The sequence below is a fragment of the Schistocerca cancellata genome, chromosome 1, assembly GCF_023864275.1.
Source record: "Schistocerca cancellata isolate TAMUIC-IGC-003103 chromosome 1, iqSchCanc2.1, whole genome shotgun sequence".
Taxonomy (NCBI): domain Eukaryota; kingdom Metazoa; phylum Arthropoda; class Insecta; order Orthoptera; family Acrididae; genus Schistocerca; species Schistocerca cancellata.
This window is the reverse complement of record NC_064626.1, coordinates 877,646,586-877,659,025: the sequence shown is the minus strand read 5'-3', so window position 1 is coordinate 877,659,025 and position 12,440 is coordinate 877,646,586. Positions and strand designations below refer to the sequence as shown.

The window sequence follows — 12,440 nt, the reverse complement described above, 5'->3', positions numbered from 1 at the left end:
CCGACTGCCAGTCTACTGTGATAACTACTGCGCCACCTCGCTCTGCATCAAGATCAGAAAGAAGTTGGTCAATGAGGACGTCCTTACCAGACAACGTAGTACTTCCCGACAAGTGGAGTGGTGCACGCTGAAATCACCAAGTAGCAGAAAAGGGGAGGGGGAGTTGTCAGATTAACGTGCCCTACCTGGGAATATATAAACGTTACAAATGGTGATCGCTGGGCTTTGCATTTGCACTGCTATGGCTTCCATTATGGTAGGGGAGGGAATCAACTCGTGGATGACCTCTGTACGAACAAATGTACAGGCCCCTCCAGAAATTCTCTCAGGACCTGTATGGTTCCAAGAAAATGCACGGTAACCTTTAAAAGTTGCAGAATGATTGCTAGAGAACTGTTTTTCTTCAAAAGCAACCCAGATCGCAGAATAGGAGAAAATTAGTAGTTGACCTGATAAGTGACTACTATCCATTGCAGTTCCAAAGAGTTATGGCGTTAAGGCTGCTTTGGTTAGACAAGAAGGGGTCAGGAGAGGTGGTCATAGCCTAGAATAACTTATTGTTGGGGGGGGGGGGGGGTGAAACATCAACGAACGTCAGTTCGGAGTCTGACGATGGAAAGGGGGGGGGGCGGCGGCGGATATCGCCCCTCAGGGGTAGCGTTCTCCCGAGATTTCTTCCTTTCCTCTTTCACTGTTTTAGGTAGCCAGGATTTTGCGAATGCTGAATGCTTATCCACTGTGTATGTGTGAGTGGAAGGGGAGTGAGTAGCCCTGGGACAAACAGTCCGTGGCTCCTTCATCCCCGGGCTGACGTCAGGTTGCTCATCTGTGGATTTCCAAGGACAGGGTTCCCAAAACGGAAAGCTGGGTGCAGGGAGCGGTTCCTGAATATGACTCTGCTGGAACCACGAGAAGCAAGGACCTACTGCCCTCACAGTGTAATTTATTTGCGTGACTATCAGAGCTCGACATCAATGGAGTAAATGCACCAGGTACGTGCCCATAGCAATGGCAAAAAATCTATATGGAGACAGTATATAGACCATCTATTTCTTTCCAAGCTTCAAAATATGAAACGTGATCAGAGACCTTCAGTTCCTGTATTTTGTGTTCCTTAATTATGGTAAAACAGTTCACGGATCGGGGAGGGCGATCTTTCCCGCAACTGACGCAGAAAGTTGAACTCATCGTGAATTGGTAATTTCTGTTTGGTGGCTGGCCACAGTCTCCACAAATTGAGTCATACATACACTAGGAAGACATAGGCCAAAAATTGACATTTACAGCACCCCATCTAGATTGCAAAATACATAGCAGTGATAAATCGTGATTTTGACCTTCTATGGAAGCGAATATCCCTCAACAGTGAGGAGGGTTGCTCAACCTTGTTATCTGACAGGTCTCGACCTTCACTAGGACAAAGTGGATTCCTCACTTCTCCAACTCTTTGTGCAGTTTTTCATCCATCTGTCATATTATGTCCCGCATAAAAATCAAACCCTGCACCATGTTTAGCGTCTTAGATTTATTATAGTAACAGGTACATCACAAACTTGTGTACAAGAGAGTAATGTCCAGGACTGAATAGAATTTGGCATCGTAATTAAGATAGAACTATTTTGTAATTTATTAAGGTAAAGGAGTTCAACAAATACATTTTCAGTAGTCTCCACAAACAACACTGGTTTAATAGAGACTCCATCTGTTCGGATACAAACCACGAATTGAGGGGAGTAAGTGTCTGCAACTCATTTGGTTTTGTTTTCCTCCCACGGCGTGGCCAAGGGGGAGAAGTTCCTAGCATTGTAACAATCTGCACCAAATTGCGGTCTGTCTGAAGGAATTGTCAGAGTCTCGCATCCACTTGTCTGACAACTTTTATCATTTCATAACACCGCGTATCCATCATGATGCTGCCTACTCCGACTGAGGGCTCTCCCCATGGGCGTCATCCGACCACAACAAAGGCCACGTAGCATAATCGCCAGTGTCCGAAGTCCCAGTGCCCACAAACGGACGAGCACCTACACCTTGGCATTGATTCATATATCTGTCCAGATATAACGATCAAGATTCCCGTCATTTCCCCTCAGTCAGTCAACGTTAAAGCTGGAGTCGTTCCTGAAACAGGTTACAGTTACCTCCCTCCTAGCCACAACCAAATTTGATCGAGCATAAAGCCACTAACCTTGCCAAAACAGCTATTAAATCTTAACTAGAAACATATACTGTGATAGTATAATCTAACATTAGGGGCACCACCTTCTACACCCAGATAGCTAGTTGTAGATGCAAACTGTCGCTACATGCATTTTTCAAATTATAATGTACGAAGATTAAAGGACGACGAGACTAGGTGTTCACGATGACGTCACGCAATTGCTGTAAGCCACTAAGTATTGGGTTATTAGTTAAAACTTGGAGCTCGATGTTATAATGTGTACGACATATATGGTATAATATGGTATGCGTCGGATATGGAGGGGACAGTGTTAAGGGATTTCACTGTCGTGTGCCTGAAACCATTTTCCTATACAGTGAGTGAACCACAGGTGTTCCGGTTGCATTTCTTGCTTCTAGGACATGGTCACTACCTCGATGACAGTATGCACATAGTTCTACCAGAAATGTAAAGCTAAGGTTGGTTTGAACAATGCAGTGCTTCAGTAGACGTGGTCCTCTTGAAAGTGGTATGCCTTCCCTGTCCCCCACTTCCGAACCAACTTTACTGTAGACTTAGAACCGGCTAAGTAACACACCATTTTTCACGCAGACAAATCACGGCCAGACGTAAAAGAAGCTATAAGAAACAGAAACGTACTTAGACTCACTGCAGATCGACCCCCCCCCCCCCCCCCCCCCGACTATGGGTTTGTAGTCCAACACAAACTATTCACAGAGCTAACGAGCTACAATTTTCTGAAAATATCACCATCTGAGTATGAATCCCACAGGCTTGCAAGCTAGCTCATGGGGAGATAGCTAGCTCACGGGAAGATAATTTCAAGAGAACTCTCGCAACTGGTTGCTGTTTCTGCCTTCATTTCTTCAGCCTACTCTAGCGCCAATATTCATTTTCTCTCGTTCATTTTTCCTGCCTTTTTTTCCCTCCTCCTCGGCCGCTGTTTCCGCCTAGTGGGAACCCTAAATACTGTGTTATCTTCTTCTAAATGTTGTTCTATAACAAGTTTCGTTCTGTATAACTTTTTCTTCAAAGTACTTTTTCTGTTGGCCTCCTTGAAGTAGTGGAACGATATTCCTAGTGAGCGATCTTAGTGTCACTCATTGCCGACATGAGACTAAAAATTGTCATTCTCCCGTGGTGCTGATATCCCCCCACAAGTTTTATAGATTGATTTGATTTGTGCAAGCACAGCTGTGCGTCTGCGGTTTCTCAGTCCGATGATTCTCCTCCTCCCCCCCCCCCCCTCCATGTCTTTCTATCCAGACCCGTACACACGATTACACAGTGTAATAACGACTCATGCGTTTAGAATAGAACGTGAAGATACAACTACAACTAGCAGGATTTGTGACCGTATAACAGCACACGCGAAAAGCGACAGCTTACGAGGTACGACAATCACATGTTGCCGTACGCTGTAATCAGTTTGAGAATATAATGTTCTGGAATTTGCCATTCAAGTTGTCGCGCTGCATTGACGCAGTCGCGGTGGATGGAACCTGTTGATACCCTAATGACCGAGTCAAGCCGACATCTGACTGAAGTACACTACTGGCCACTAAAATTCCTACACCAAGAAGAAATGCAGATGATAAACGGGTATTCATTGGACAAATACATTATACTAGAAATGACATGTGATTACATTTTTACGCAGTTTGGGTGCATAGATCCTGTGAAATCAGTACCCAGAACAACCACCTCTGGCCCTAACAACGGCCTTGATACGCCTAGGCACTGAGTCAAACAGAGCTTGGATGGCGTGTGCAGGTACAGCTGCCCATGCAGCTTCAACACGATACCACAGTTCATCAAGAGTAGTGACTGGCGTATTGTGACGAGTCAGTTGCTCGGCCACCATTGACCAGACGTTTCCAATTGGTGAGAGATCTGGAGAATGTGCTGGCCAGGGCTGCAGTCGAACATTTTCTGTAGCCAGAAAGGCCCGTACAGGACGTGCAACATGTGGTCGTGCATTATCCTGCTGAAATGTAGGGTTTCGCAGGGATCGAATGAAGGGTACAGCCACGGGTCGTAACACATCTGAAATGTAACGTCCACTGTTCAAAGTGCCGTCAATGCGAACAATAGATGACCGAGACGTGTAACCAATGGCACCCCATACCATCACGCTGGGTGATACGCCAGTATGTCGATGACGAATACACGCTTCCAATGTGCGTTCACCGCGATGTCGCCAAACACAGATGCGACCATTATGATGCTGTAAACAGAACCTGGATTCATCCGAAAAAATGACGTTTTGCCATTCATTCACCCAGGTTCGTCGTTGAGTACACCATCGCAGGCGCTCCTGTCTGTGATGCAGCGTCAAGGGTAAAACCGCAGCCATGGTCTCCAAGCTGATAGTCCATGCTGCTGCAAACATCGTCGAACTGTTCGTGCAGATGGTTGTTTTCTTGCAAACGTCCCCATCTGTTGACTCAGGGATCGAGACGTGGCTGCACGATCCGTTACAGCCATGCGGATAAGATGCCTGTCATCTCGACTGCCAGTGATACGAGGCCGTTGGGATCCAGCACGGCGTTCCGTATTACCCTTCTGAACCCACTGATTCTATATTCTGCCAAGAGTCATTGGATCCCGACCAACGCGAGCAGCAATGTCGCGATACGATAAACCGCAATCGCGATAGGCTACAATCCGACCTGTATCAAAGTCGGAAACGTGATGGTACGTATTTCTCCTCCTTACACGAGGCTTCACAACAACGTTTCACCAGGCACCGCCGTCAACTGCCGTTTGTGTATGAGAAATCGGTTGGAAACTTTCCTCATGACAGCACGTTGTAGGTGTCGTCACCGGCGCCAGCCTCGTGTGAATGATCTGAAAAGCTAATCACTTGCATATCACAGCATCTTCTTCCTGTCGGTTAAATTTCGCGTCTGTAGCACATCATCTTCACAATGTTTAGCAGACTTGCTTGGTAAAACAGGATAAGACTTTTTAGGCTAATAACTTCAGCATCACCTACAGCATTTCTCCAGATATTCCTAGGCGGTTGCAGGACTCTTGTTCCGAGTATCAATTCCCTTTACTTTTTGATTTCGCGACAAGTATAGGACGAAAAAAAACGTCTTCAGTGAAGCGTGTTTAAGTCTTGCACAGATCCAAAGCCTTCAAATGACATGGAAACATAAACAATACCTGCAAATAAGTTACCGTGTACTGGATGCCAGCATCGCGACTAACCAGTGTACAATTTGAATGTGTTAACTGCAATAAACAAATTTCGGCGATGTTTATATGTTACACAATCTTCAAGTCTACCCAAAAATAAAATAGAAGGGCGAAACAAGGAAGCACAGGAAAAGTGCGCCAATTCACATTAATATCCCTAAAATACAATTTTATTTACGACTACAACACCTGATCTGTAGCTTTTACTTGACATTTCAGCATCTATTACACATGTATTGCCTGAGAATACAGACAGAACCATTCTTTCCATGTGGTTGCAATACATGTTAGGCATATCAATACAGCCCAACTTTCCCACTTTAATCCCAAAACAAAAAATAAGGTTCTCAGGAAAAAACCACACGTCCAGAGTATGTGTACGAGTTTTTTTTCATTTGCGAAATACCTGCATATGATTGAAGAACAAATTTCAAAACACTGTTTTTATTTCCCATGATCAGCAGGAACAAGCTTCATTAAATTAAATATATTTTGGTAAAATTATCAAAGTTGTGAAATTTGGGGAAAAAGAGAAAGCTGATTAACCATGGGTTTATTTTTTAAAATTTTTATTAACTTTTTCAAACACAATTTCAACACATTATTTGCTGAATATTTTTTGTGTGTTTTAAACAAAAAAACATCTGGACACAAGGTTTTTTACAGGACAATCAGATAACAGTGTAGCGGTCGTCCTATGACACAGCATAATTAAAGGGTTTTTTCTTAAACACCTTTTTTTAGTCTGTCAGTTGCTTTTTATTATTTCATGATTACCTGTCTCTGATACTATTGCTCATCCACAAATCATACTCATACATACAAAATAATACCTGTAAGGCTGGTAACTGTGTAACTATGAATATGATCTGGAGTTGGGTGACAGTGTCTGAAACTAGTAAACTCGAATAATAAATTATGACTGACTGACTGAAAATATGTTGTTTCTATGCAAACAGATTGCAGATCACTCTTTTACTGCCAAGCATGTTCAGTTTTGGAAGATACAAGTTCAAATCAGAAACACTGTTCAGTTAATTTCCCATTTCTAAGAACACTATCTTTCCCTAAATGTGACAATGACTTGTACGGAGATGCAGTACTCACAGGCCTGCTACTTAATGGGTTACAATATCTTTACTTCATTTATGTGATTTCCCTGTAATGTGCTGAACAGCTCTACAGCAGCTTCATACTTGATATTTACATCTTTCTGTTGTAGCAAATATAGCTGACCTCTCACTATCAATACTTCTCTCTTACATTCCCCACTTTTCATGAAGGACTTTATCATCAACTGCAAGTACTTTATTTATGTCTTGAAAAAAGTTTCTCCCACTGAAAAAGGAGAGGGAATGCAGGAGTTAAAACCCAAACAATAGCAACAAAGAAGGCAAATAAAAGTGAAATGTCATATTCACACTGAGGTGGTTAGGGGTCTCTCAGTAGCTCAGCTGAACAAAAGATTTCAGACAGAATTCATTATGGCCTGCTTACAGGACCATCCCAGAATTTGTCTAAAGCCATAATATGGACACCATGAAACATCTAAGTTATGGTAGACATTTGCCCTCAATACAAGTCATGAACAGCACCACTGTATTTAAACAGCACCAGAACTTAATAAAAACATGAGCTACTCAGAGTAAATTAAATGGAAAGTCCCCACTGAGAAACTCTGAATGTAACTTCCTTGCAGCTTAAAGCTGAGTGCCAAACCAGGACTCAAACCTGGTCCCAATGCTTTTTGGGGGCAGGTGTGACTCATGACCCATCCTCACAACTTTACTTCCATCAGTACCTCATCTCCTGCCTTCTTAACATCAAACTCCACAGAAGTTTCCCATTGTAACTGGCAGCATTAGCATTCCTGCAAGAAAGGATATTATGGAGACGTGGGTTACCCACAGTTTGGCAGAGGTTTCCAGAACGAATTTTCACTCTGCAGCAGAGTGTGTGCTGATATGAAACTCCCTGGTGGATGAATGTGTGCCAGACCAGGATTTGAACCTTGGACCTTTTCCTTTCACGAGCAAGTGCTGACCACATTAGCTACCCAAACACAACTCATGATCTGTCCTCACAGCTTTATGTCCAGTTCCTCATCTCCTCAGGTCCTGAGCTTGAGTCTCAGTCCAGCACACAACTTTAATCCAACGAAAAGTTTCATATCAGTACACACACACTGCTGCAGAGCAAAAAATTCATTCTGGAAACATCTGACACGTCAGTGACTAAGCCATGTCTCTGCAATATCCTTTCTTTCAGGGGTTCTAGTCCTGAAAGTTTTCCAGGAGAACTTTTGTGAAATTTAGAAGATTGGAGATAAGATACTGGCAGAAGCAAATCTGTGAGTTGCACTTGGGTAGCTCAGCTGGTTGAGAACTTTCCTGTGCATGGCAAAGGTGCCAGGTTCCAGTCATGATCTGGCACATATTTTTAATCTGCCAAGAAGGTTCATAACAGCACACACTCCACTGCGGAGTCAAAATTCACTCTGAAGTTCTATGTGTAATTCATGAACATCATAGTGCTGCAGTCTTTATTTTTTTTTTTAAAGAAATGATTTATGACAAACATCAATGCTAGTGCAAAGGAAACGTGTAGATGTTGAGGAAAAGATAAAATCTGACTAACTGGATGCTGACAATAAATGACGCAGAACCAGAAATAATGTCTGAAAGCTACAGTCTACCACCCATTTACTGAACATCAACTTCCACATGTGAGACCCTATCCTACATGAAAGGAAAGGTCTATGCCAGTTTTCACAATATAACACACACTGCAGCAAAATGTCTAGAGTGAAGCCTGAAATGTGGGCAACCAATATCCCGACATTTCTGTACAAAAATTACTCTTCCCAATTAGGCACCACAAAGAACCACTGATTCTCTTTGAGAATGTCAATAATAATAATAAATACCTGCCACATTAACATACAAGCTTGCTTAAGAGCATTCGAAAGAAGGGTATGGTACAGCTGCAGATTTCACTATTGTATTATCTGGCATCTGTCTGTCAGATGCACTAACAATAATGGCGTATTAGCTTGACAATGAGGCATGTTATACATTTAAACTGTAACGTACCAAATAATAACAGGCCGTGCAAAACATTATTTCATTCGTATGACAACCTCTGTAACAGTGACTGTGTGTTAAAGCCTTTTTTTTGTTGTGCCTTTGTCCCACATTGGCACAGGGTTGGCATGGTTTTTAACGGATTTAGCAGGGTTAATTTAAGAGGTGACTGGATGCACTTCCTATTGCCAACCCATAATCCCCGGGATGGGGTAAGTGTACCGCAACTGTCTATGTGTGGTATTATTCATGTGAAAGTGAGTTTTTTAAATATTAGCAACTTATGTAACTGATGCAGGACTCAGGTACCAGCCCGGAATTAACCTAATGGGATGTAGGAACCACCTAAAAACCACATCCAGGCTGGCTGGGACACTGACCCACATCACTAACCTGCCAGGCGGATACAATCTGTGACTGTTGTACCTCCCTGTCCCACAAGTGGTGCTGTAAAATGCATGGCTATTGACGCGTGAAGTGCCTGTATGAAAGACATGCAAGTAATGACCCCTCTGTAATACCACCACAGTTTATGAAAGTTTGGCATGTCATGAGGAGACATTATGGAGAGATTATTATTCTAATAGTTTTTGTTGCAGTCTTATCATATTTGTCTTCGAAGTCATTAGTTACATATGGAGGCTGCACACAGCACATAAAACTGAGGGTTCTCTGCAATTACACAGAGTATGAAGACATTCAAAATTTGAACATCACTGGTAATCATAGTAATGACAAATGCGACAAAATGATGCAGAAAAATTATTACAGTAATGCCCGAGTTATTTCTAATCTTAAAAAATGCCCATTTTGGATTTAAGATATTCACTTAATGCCTCAGTTTTCACAATCACTGATGCTGTTGAAATGTAGAATATTGCTATAAACCTACATGACAAAAATGTGGATGATAACTTCAGTAAAAATAGTGATGAGTCATTGGGATTCAATTTCTTGGCTAATATTACAAATCTAACTGGGTGCATCATATGAACTGGGGATGTAAAATGCTTTTGTTGATGATCCCTCCTATCTTTGTTGCTCCTTGAAAGAGTCAGACTGCCCAAATGCACTAAGTTTCTTTTTCTTTCTTCTCTGCAGCTAAGTTCTTATTTTCAATAAATTATTAAATTTAAATAGACATATTACAATTATTTATATGGTATCATTCTGTGCATCAGGTTAGAGGATGGGCAAAATAAGAAGTCACTATTAGGACATGACTTCAGACAGTGTATGAAGTTTGTTGCTACAATTACTTTAGACTGAAACACAAAACCTGATGCCAATTTAAATAAAGTAACACAGTTTTAGAAAAACTGAAGTCAATACCATACCATACCATACCATATTGAAATAGAACCAAACAGATGAACTGTATTAGGTCAGACAGCATAATATTTGCACCAAACTGAAAGGCCAAGAAGCAGCTCTTTCCGGTGCCAATTATAATTATCTCCCAATACAATACAACTACATGATTCTTCTCCTCTCAGCTTACATGGGAAATTTTACACACACACACACACACACACACACACACACACACACACACACACACACACAAACAAAGTTTCATCGCAGAAGAAAATTAAACACCCAGCACCTGCAAGAAATATTCACTTATCATGACATTAGTGGTATTATTTTCGATCTCCAGGCATTAAGAAATGAAGAACATACTTACTGCTAACTATGAAAAACCGAATCAATTCTTTGGGATGTCTCAATTGCACGGATGAACTTCGTTTTTTCACGAATGTCTGATGTAGCCCACACGTAAATTTCGCCTGTGGAACTCTTTAACCTGCTATTCAATAAGATACTAACACTCCATAAAAAGTCCATTTGGTTACGTCAGCGCAACATGACTATTGTTTGTTGCACGAAAACAACACTGAATGTAAGTCTGTCAACTGAATGCACAAAACTATTCATTTGACAGAAACGCTACAGCTTTGAACACACGGGCATAGAATACTGCTGAATGGGAATACACACTCCTCGAGATCGAAAATGCACCACATTCAACTAATAATTTATCGATTATCATTAATTCCACATGCCCCTTCCAAGCACCCATTCCTCCACCATGCAGCAGACACTGATGCAGCAGGCTTGAAAACTGAAATAATACTCACAAATATGAAAAATTAGTAACTCGGATTGGACTCTTGGGAGTCGAAGGGCAATGACACGCTGTAAACAAAATATTTTTGCAACCAGCTAGAGATACAAATTCCACATACATTGCCAAATCATAATAAACAAAACTGTACATACGAATTTTCCACCTATTGTTTTAGCTATCTAAATTATGTGGTCCTGAACAAAATCCAGGAACTGTAAGGGCGATTCTTGCAAGCAGAAAGCTTTGTAAAAGTTAGGTGTTCGTAGAAAAACTTTATTGAAGTTAACAGAAAATCCATGCCTAATTCTAATCAAGCAAAGTTCCACATCGTTTACTTACATGGGGCAATTAATGAGTCGTGAGCACATAAAATATGACTTTCAAACATATTACACATAGCTCCGTGCTTTATTGACCATGGGAAACAAAACTTCGCCACCGCGCCTCAAACACACCCTTTCCCTTCTTGAACTCTCAATACAAACAGACCACCTGTCACATAGCATCGCGGCAAAGATCTCACGATAAAGAGAACACATCAGTAATGTAAGCACACTGTGTCTGTACGTAATATCTATGAATTGGCGCCAGCATAATGTATCCATGGTTTAAATAGTTTATTACAATAAATAAACAATATGATGCCTTTGAATTTTCGTAATTTTATACACAACGTTCGTAGAGCATATTGTGATTAGGTGTTCATAAAATAGCACGTCTGCAATGTATGAAAGCTTAAGCCCAGTCCACACGCAACGACCTGTCTGCGCAAACATCGGCGCAGATGTCTGTACATGCAAAAGATCGCTGCAAATGTGGTGTGTTCACACGACACAAACCCCAATCTACTACTCGCCCGCCATCTGTCGGTGTAGAAAAGAAATATCAGTGGCAAGCGACTACGCTCCCCGCAAACGTAAAAAATTAATTAAGATATTTTGAAATATAGAAATGGATGAAGTTCTGTTGTGGTCTATGATCGCAACTTGTGTTGCAAAATACATTTAGACCAACCGCAGGAAATAGAGAAAGCGGTCAAAATAGTGTAGACAGTGGCTGCTAAAGCGAAAGCAGTTTTCTCACGTAAATTTACTGCGAGAGTTGCAGGGCGAACCTAACGACAGGCGAAATTATAAACTTGAAGCTGGAGAATATTGACACTGTGGTATTAACTTGCTCTGTTTTACACAACTTTTTGCGCAGAAGAAACCCGCAATTTTACACACCATATGAGTCACTGGACCGCGAAAACATCAACCAATGTTCTTTTAAACTGGGCGAAAGATGTGATGGAGAAATTATGCACGCCCTGCAACGTGGAAGGAGTGGACAAATTTTTGAAAGCACAAAAACTGTTAGAAATAAATATAAACATTATTTCAGTACTACTGGAGCTGTTCCATGGCAGGATGGATTAGTATCGTAATAAACTTTGTTTTGTAAAACATGGACAAGTATATTCATGTTTCTTTTTATAACGGCAGTTAATTTTCTATTATGTTTGCACACAAATATATTCTTTCGAATAAACTTTTGATAAACGTATGTGAAATATACTGTTTTACATTACCTCGTGTTCCATTTCCTCGCACATTGACACTCCAATTTCATTTTCAATTGTACTCCTGCTTGGTCTTGGCGTTTCTTGATCACAAAAAAAGCCAAGCAGATCAAAATACCATAACGTTGGCTGGTATACTTGATCCACTCCTACACCAAATCTTCTAGATTTCTGTACTTTTTTTCGGTAAACAGTTCGCAACGATTTTTTTTTTTTTTTTATTACTGTTTCTCTGTTTGCCGAGGCATCAACTGCCCTTCAATTTTTCAGTTAGAGCAT

At 41.3% G+C, this 12,440-nt stretch overlaps 1 protein-coding gene across 5 annotated transcripts in view; it reads right to left on the bottom strand.

Moving 5' to 3' along the window:
• The window catches only part of LOC126190318 (uncharacterized), a 592,731-nt gene extending 581,636 nt beyond the window's left edge, over nt 1-11,095 (bottom strand). For 4 of the 5 annotated variants that reach the window (XM_049931012.1, XM_049931014.1, XM_049931017.1 and 1 more), the window contains exons 1-2: nt 10,940-11,095; nt 10,611-10,668 (exon numbers count right to left, since the gene is read on the bottom strand). The gene's annotated coding sequence lies outside the window, so the exon portion shown is untranslated. The remainder of the gene's footprint in view (nt 1-10,610; nt 10,669-10,939) is intronic. The other variant, XM_049931013.1, reaches the window with a different exon arrangement.
• Nucleotides 11,096-12,440: the final 1,345 nt, after the last annotated feature.